Below are 7,144 nucleotides of genomic sequence, written 5' to 3'. Positions count from 1 at the left end.
CTAATCCCATTTCCGAAACCACACACGCAAAATACCCGGTGCACCACTTCTCCAAAAGTGGCCACCAACTCATCATCACCCTCGGGCATTAGTGGCACCCGACGGGGTTTTCATAAACTCTTTATTTAACTCATCATCATGCTCATGATAACATGCTCTATCTTTACTTGTCAATCCTGGTAATAACATGACCCTCAAGGGGTAGGGTCAAGCTCAATGCAATGATCTTACTTTACTAGTCCACATGACAGTAGCATGATCCTTATAAGTGGTAGGGTCAAGCTCATCATGTTTGTGCTCCGAGGAGCCATGTGAATAACATTACTATCATGCAAGTGCTTCGAAGAAGCCTTCGGTACCATCACTACAATGATGAACCGGCATCGTGATCACCTGCAACGAAAAGTACTTGCTATTCTAGCATGCACCAATGTATGTGCTCAAGTCATGGTCAAAGGGCTGCTTGCCTTGGTCAGCTAGGTATCCAGGGTCTTCGAGGTCTTCCGCTCCGGATCCTCCGTCACTCGGTAACTCTACCGTCGAGAAAGGAATAAATAAATAATAGTTCACTCTAAAACAGATCACAAAGTGCTTTTAAAAATGTTGCAAAGTTTGAATAAATTCATTTTATTATTTTGGAAAATGCTTCCTATAGTTTTTATTAGCTAAGCATATTTATTTAAAAGCAAACAGAAGCAAACAAGTGCTTTTTAATATCATTTTATTATACCAAAATAGTTTCTGTTTTTGATAAATGTCAAACACTACAGAATCAACTACTACACATTTTTAGAAAATTACTGGTGGAAGAATCATATTTTTCTACTGGCTAAATATTTTTATAAAAATCATTTAAGTTACTGGATTAAAATAAAAGGAAAAGGCCAGGGGGAACAGATCCAGCTGGCCGAGCGAGCAGGCCTGGCCACCAGGCGCGCGCGGGCCAGGTTCAAACCTGACTTGCGGGCCCCTAGGGTCAGCGGTTGTGCGCGCTGGCTGCCCCAGGACACCGACAGGTGGGCTCCACATGTCGGGTCCTTCTCCTACCTCCAGCCAGAGAGGTGGAGACGGACGCCGACGAGGCTGCCGTTGTCCTCAGGCCAATCTAGGAGCGGGAACGGGTCCCTCGTGCCTCCGCCTACCTGCTCTTGGTCGGGACGTCACCGGAGGTGGTCTGGGTCGCCAGCGACGAGGTGACCGTGGCGGAAGGGTTTTGGGTTGGTGTTGAACTAGTGGCTAGGGGCACAGATTCGCTCGGGAAAGTTGGGGGAAATGTTCCTGGTGTCAAGGGGAGTGTAATGGGAGGTTGGGCAGCGCAGGAGCCGACGTGTAGCCGGAGATCGACCGGAGCTCCGAGGCGGAGGGGCCTCGGTCGATCTCGAGCACCGGGGCTCTGCGAGCTCGACTGGGTGGCTAGGGGGTGTCTACTGGTTGTGCTGAAGCTGCTTGGAGGGTGCTGGGGTGCCGGGGGACCTATTTATAGGCCAGCGACGGTGACTCGACTCGGGCGCGCTGGTGAGTCACCATGGCGCGCGTGCGGGCACAGTGAGGTGCTGGCCGCGAAACCACGGGTTCGGGACGTGGTTTAGGACCTCCTGGTGCATCGGCCGCAGAGGGAAAGCGAGTGGGGTCGAGCCGCAGCGACCGTGCATGCTCGGCCGCGTCGGGCGCGCACGGGCACGCGTCGCCCGAGCTCTTGCGCGAGGGGAGAGGGTCCCTGGGGGTAGCTTTGCACTGAATGGTTGTCGGGGGAGCGTTTGGACATAACTGGGGAGGTTGGGACTGGCCGGGGTGTCGTCCCCTTGCGGGAGGCTCTCTACAGCGCGTCCAGAGCGCAGTTTTGGCATGCCACGGCATGCTGGCGCGCTCTGGATCACTTGGGACGTGTCCTCCATGTCCTGAGTGTTGCTGGAAGTGTGCCTAGCCGTTGTGGTTTAGTGGGAGCCCGAGCTGGTCAAGGGAGCAAGGAACACTAGTGTTGCCAGTACTGCCATGCGGCTTAAATTGGAGTTCTTGTCACTTGTGCTTGGAGTTGGGGAGGGGCTGATTGACTGGGTGCTCAGGGTGTTCTGGGGCTCTAACCCACCAAGTTTGGGGCCTTGTCATTGCGTAAAACATTGGCTAGGAGGGTTTTTACTTCCTGTCAGTAGGTGTTCGACAATGACTTGGGGTGCTTCCACTCCACCACTGGAAATGAAACTTAACAGGTTTGGTCTTGGGGTAAAAACATGGGGTTTCACCAAATTTGAGTTCCATTGAACCAGTTTGGCTTTGTAAACTTGAAAATGCCTCAAAATGACCAGTATTGTCCTTTACAAAGGAAGTGTGGCCAAACAGAGTCTCACAAATCCCATCTGTGGTGTGGAGTCCTCATTTGGGGTGTCAAACACCTCTGCAAAGTTTCAGCTCCATTGGAGAAACTTTGCAATGTAGAGTTGTTCCAACTCTTCTCTGGACAGAGAGGGTTTTGGGCTTATTAGGTGCACTTCCCCACCTTGGATCAAGGTGAGATTTTAGGTGAGCACCTAATATGGCTTGGGAGGGCTCCTGTAATTTTATGGGAATTTACTGAGATAATTTCCTTTGGAAACATCTCAAAAAGCTAAAACAGACAGAAATGGTTTTCAGGGTTTTACTCAAATAATATTAATATAAAATAGGGTTGAAAATATTATATATGGAAATATATGTCCTTCTGAGCTTCCATGAATTTACTCAGAATTTTCTAAGGCAGGAAAGCAATTTTCCTTGTGGGAATATCATTACTGGCCTTAGAAACAGACATAGATATAAAATAGGAAAATAATATTTTAAATCACCAATTAATGTTTTTAATGAATGAAAATAATATTTGGATCAGATCACCAACTTTGGTTGGAAGTGCCACTTGGCTTCATGAGCTAGTAGTGTATCCCAACATGGTGAAGGTGATCTTGATATAAAGGAAAAAGGGTTTTTGAAGAGAGCAAAATAATAAGTTTTCATGGGTTTGAGTCATAAAACAAGCAAGCATTCACTCATACAAGGGTTCACATTGCACTCACAACATTATTTGAAAAAGTTTTAACAAGCTCTGATTTTTGCAACATAAAATACTTGTGGTGAAAAACAGGGTGTGACAGACCTATCCCTCTTACAAGAATCTCGTCCCCGAGATTCCTAAGCTAAGCGTTAAATAGCTCGGGAAATTCTGATCGGAGGTAGTCTTCACGTTCCCACGTGGCTTCTGCTTCGGTATGGTTGCTCCACTGAACCTTGAAAAACTTGATGGTGTGGCTTTTGGTGCAACGCTCGGCTTCATCCAAAATGCGGATCGGTCTCTCGCGGTAGGTAAGATCCGGTTGACGGTCAATAGCTTGATGATCAATGTCCTTGTAAAGATCAGGACGGTTTGGCACTTGCAAGCACTTCGGGAGCTGTGACACGTGAAACACGTTGTGCACTCCCGAAAGCTCAGGAGGTAGCTCCAACTGATAAGCTACTTCCCCGCGCCTTGCCGTGATCTTGAAGGGTCCAATGAACCTTGGAGCTAGCTTCCCCTTGACGTGGAAACGCTTGGTCCCCTTGAAAGGCGTGACTCGCAAGTATACCTGGTCTCCGGGAACAAACTCCACGTTTCTGCGACGAGGGTCCGCATAGCTCTTCTGCCTTGACTTAGCTGCCTCCAAGTTTTCTCGGACAAGCTGAACCTTGTCCCCTGCTTCCTGCAGTGCTTCTGGTCCAAAAACTAGTCCTTCACCGGTTTCGGACCAAATGAGCGGGGTGCGGCACTTCCGCCCATATAATGCTTCGAATGGGGCCATCTGAAGACTGGACTGGTAGCTGTTGTTGTAAGTAAACTCAGCAAACGGCAGTCAGTCTTCCCACTTGGCACCATGAGCCAAAACACATCGCGGAGCATGTCCTCAAGTATCTGGTTTACCCTCTTGGTCTGTCCGCCCGTCTGCGGGTGGAAAGCCATACTGAAGGAGAGTTTGGTTCCAAGAGCTTCTTGAAACTTCTTCCAGAATCTTGAGGTGAATTGCGTGCCGCGGTCGGACACGATCTCCTTGGGAACTCCATGGAGACTCACCACTCGATGAATGTATATACTGGCCAGCTGGCTGCCATCGTAGGTGGTGTTAACTGGGATGAAATGGGCCACCTTGGTCAAATGATCGACTATGACCCAAATGGAGTTATGACCCTTATTCGACCGGGGCAACCCGGTGATGAAGTCCATGCCGACTTTATCCCACTTCCATTCCGACACTTGAAGAGGTTGCAGCAATCCAGCAGGTCGCTGGTGTTCAGCCTTGACTCGCTGGCATACATCGCATTTAGCGACATAGGAGCCAATTTCTCTCTTCATGCCATGCCACCAGAATCGTTCTCGGATGTCTTGGTACATCTTGGTACCACCTGGATGGATAGAGTACGGTGTGTCATGAGCCTCTTGCAGGATCAAGTCCTTAAGTTCGGCCTTGTTAGGTACGCACAAGCGCTTCCCGTACCACAGTACTCCTTGCTCATCAATCGAGAATCCTGGGGCTTTGCCTTCTCGCACCTTCCTCTTGAGGCCTTCGATACTCTGGTGCCCCTTCTGGGCTTCCTTGATGTCTTCTCTCAGAGTAGGCTTGACCTCGAGGTTGGCCAGGTACCCTGGTTCGACTATCTCAAGCCCGAAGTCCTCCATCTCTTCATACAAGACGGGTAACCTTTCCTTGAGCGCGACGTTCAAGGAGCTTGCCTTCCGGCTTAAGGCATCGGCTACCACGTTCGCCTTGCCGGGATGATACTGAATGCTGAGGTCGTAATCCTTGATTAACTCAAGCCATCTCCGCTGCCTCATATTCAGCTCCCTCTGAGTGAAGATATATTTCAGACTTTTGTGGTCTGTATATATCTCACATCGCTTCCCCAGAAGGTAATGTCGCCACGTCTTCAGAGCATGCACTACAGCTGCTAGCTCGAGATCATGGGTGGCGTAGTTCTCCTCATGCGGTCGCAGTTGCCGTGACAAGTACGCCACGACCCTGCCATCTTGCATCAGGACTCCACCGAGCCCGGTTCCAGAGGCATCACAATATATCACGAATTCCTTGTTGATGTCTGGGGTAGCCAATACCGGGGCGGTGGTTAGCCTCTTCTTCAACTCCTGGAAGCTTGCTTCACACGCCGGTGTCCACTCGAACTTCCGGCCTTTCTTCAACAGCCGAGTCATAGGTCGAGCGATGCTGGAGAATCCTTCTACGAACTTGCGGTAGTATCCCGCGAGCCCGAGGAAACTCCTGACATCCTTCACGTCCTTTGGTGATTCCCAGTTGGTCACGGTAATAATCTTGGACTGATCTACGGCCAAACCGCGTGTCGTCAGGGTATGACCGAGAAATCCAACTTCGTTCAGCCAGAACTGAGACTTGCTGAATTTGGCATAAAGTTGGTGCTCTCGAAGCTTTCCCAGAACTAGGCTCAGGTGTTGCTCATGCTCCTCTTCGGACTTGGAGAAGATTAATATGTCATCGATGAACACGACGACAAACTTGTCCAAATATTCCATGAAGACCTTGTTCATGAGGTACATGAAGTAGGATGGGGCATTTGTCAAACCGAAGGGCATGACCGTGCATTCATATAGACCGTACCGGGTCACGAATGCAGTCTTGGGTATATCTTCAGGTCGGATCTTCAACTGGTAGTATCCCGATCGAAGACCGATCTTGGAAAATACCCTGGCCCCGTTTAACTGGTCAAACAGGTCTTCGATCTTGGGGAGCGGGTACTTGTTCTTAGTTGTGACTTCATTAAGAGAATGGTAATCGACGCAGAGTCGAATGGTACCATCCTTCTTTGAAACAAATAGAACAGATGATCCCGAAGGTGATGCACTCGGACGGATGAACCATTTCCTGAGTTGCTCATCCAGCTGCTTTTTCAGCTCTGCTAGCTCTTTGGAGCCCATCCTGTAAGGCTTTTTGTATATAGGCCTTGATCTGGGCATGAGCTCAATGATGAACTCGATGTCTCGGTCAGGAGGCATTCCGGGTAGCTCGTCAGGAAAGACGTCCGGGTATTCACATACTATAGGCACTTGATCAAGCTCTACCTCGGATAGACTGTTGACTCGAGGCACTTGAGCTGATACTGGCTCAGAGACGAACTTGACCTTGACCCCTTGGTTGCTTGTCATGGCAATGGCCCTGTTGGCACAGTCCAAAAGACTCTGGTGCTTGGCCAACCAATCCATGCCGAGGATTACTTCTACACCTTGCGATTTAAGCACAATGAGGTCTGCCAAGAAGCTCATCCCATTGATAACTATCTCGACCCTTCTACACCCTAGGTTGGTCCGCAATACTGCTCCCGGGGTTTGAATTGCCATCTGCCCACGGAGTAGAGTGGGTTTTAAAGCACACTTCTCCGCAAAACCTTGAGTAACAAAAGAATGCGAGGCACCACAATCAAACAACACTGTTGCTGGAGTTGAGTTGACGAGGAACGTACCCAGAATGCAGTCCGGGTCTTCCTGCGCCTCTTCTGCAGTGATGTGATTGATCCGGCCCCTGCCATTGAACTGCTGGTTGCGGGGGGCCTGGTTCCTTCCTGGTGCACCTTGACCGGGGTTGGGTGCATTGGGACGCGGTGTGTCGGGCTTCTTGTTGGGGCACTGCCTGGAATAGTGCCCAGTCTGACCACACCCAAAGCAGGTGACTTGCCCCGGAGGGTTGGTCTTGACTCCACCATTGTTCGGCGGGTTGACTGCTGGCTTGGCTTGCTGCTGAGGCTGATAATTCTGGCAGAACACCAGATACTTGTACTACTGCTGCTGAAAGTTGGGTCTTGCAGGTGCTGACTGCCATGGTCTTGGTCTTGCGCTACTGGGTCCTCCACTACCTATCAGTTTGCGCTTGAGGGTGTCGTCCATCGCACGACGCTTGTCTTCCAGCATAAGCGCCTTGTTAACCAGCTCGCTGAAAGTCTCGCAGTCGCAAACCACCAGCTGGTATTGCTGGGACTGCTGTAACCCTTCCATGAAGCGTTCCACCTTAGCGGCTTCAGTGTTAACATCTTCGGGCGCATACCTCGACAAGAGGTTAAACTTCTGCAGGTACTCCTTAACAGTTCCATTGCCCTGCCTCAAGGCTCGGAATTCCCGCTTCTTAAT

This window comes from Hordeum vulgare, chromosome 1H, assembly GCF_904849725.1.
Source record: "Hordeum vulgare subsp. vulgare chromosome 1H, MorexV3_pseudomolecules_assembly, whole genome shotgun sequence".
In the NCBI taxonomy this organism is placed as follows: Eukaryota; Viridiplantae; Streptophyta; class Magnoliopsida; order Poales; family Poaceae; genus Hordeum; species Hordeum vulgare.
This window is presented reverse-complemented; position numbering follows the sequence as displayed.